This window comes from Hevea brasiliensis, unplaced genomic scaffold, assembly GCF_030052815.1.
Source record: "Hevea brasiliensis isolate MT/VB/25A 57/8 unplaced genomic scaffold, ASM3005281v1 Scaf177, whole genome shotgun sequence".
Classification (NCBI taxonomy): Eukaryota; Viridiplantae; Streptophyta; class Magnoliopsida; order Malpighiales; family Euphorbiaceae; genus Hevea; species Hevea brasiliensis.
This window is the reverse complement of record NW_026614670.1, coordinates 1,756-2,330: the sequence shown is the minus strand read 5'-3', so window position 1 is coordinate 2,330 and position 575 is coordinate 1,756. Positions and strand designations below refer to the sequence as shown.

Sequence of the window (575 nt, the reverse complement as noted above, 5' to 3'; positions counted from 1 at the left end):
TTTGTGCAAAAATCACTAAGAAGCTGAGTCAACTGATCAAATCTTGCATTCATGTAGCTAACTGAGTCAAGTTCATAAATCCCAGCCTTCTTTGGCTCAAGTGCTCTAGGATTTCCCCATAAATGGGTATTATGAGCAATCTTCTCTAATAAATCATAGCATTCTTCACTTGTCATTCTCATGAAATCTCCTCCTGCTTGTGAATCAATTGTGTTTCTTATGGTCGAGTAACTCGTGTAGAAATTCAACAATCATCCATTTGGGTATTTCATGATGAGGACATTGCCTTTCAAGCTCCTTAAATCTCATCCAAGATTCATACAAAGTTTCATCATCTCTTGGCTTAAAAGCTACCATCAAATTCCTCAAATGAGAGGTCTTCCCAGTTGGGAAAAACTGAGATAGAAAAGCTTGAGATAGCTGCTCCCAAGTAGCTATAATAGCTTGTGGAAGTGAGTCATACCACTCCAATGCTGAATCCCAAAGAGAAAATGGAAATAAGGTGAGCCGAATCACTTCATCTGAAACTCCAGGCTGCCTTTGTGTGCCACATATCATCAAAAATTTCTTCAAAT

General features: G+C 38.4%; 1 non-coding gene across 1 annotated transcript; it reads left to right on the top strand.

The window, feature by feature from the left end:
• Positions 1-265: 265 nt before the first annotated feature.
• LOC131176590 (small nucleolar RNA R71) lies at positions 266-372 on the top strand. Its single transcript, XR_009146600.1, has one exon. It is a non-coding gene; the product is annotated as a small nucleolar RNA R71 (small nucleolar RNA).
• The last annotated feature ends 203 nt before the right edge of the window (positions 373-575 follow it).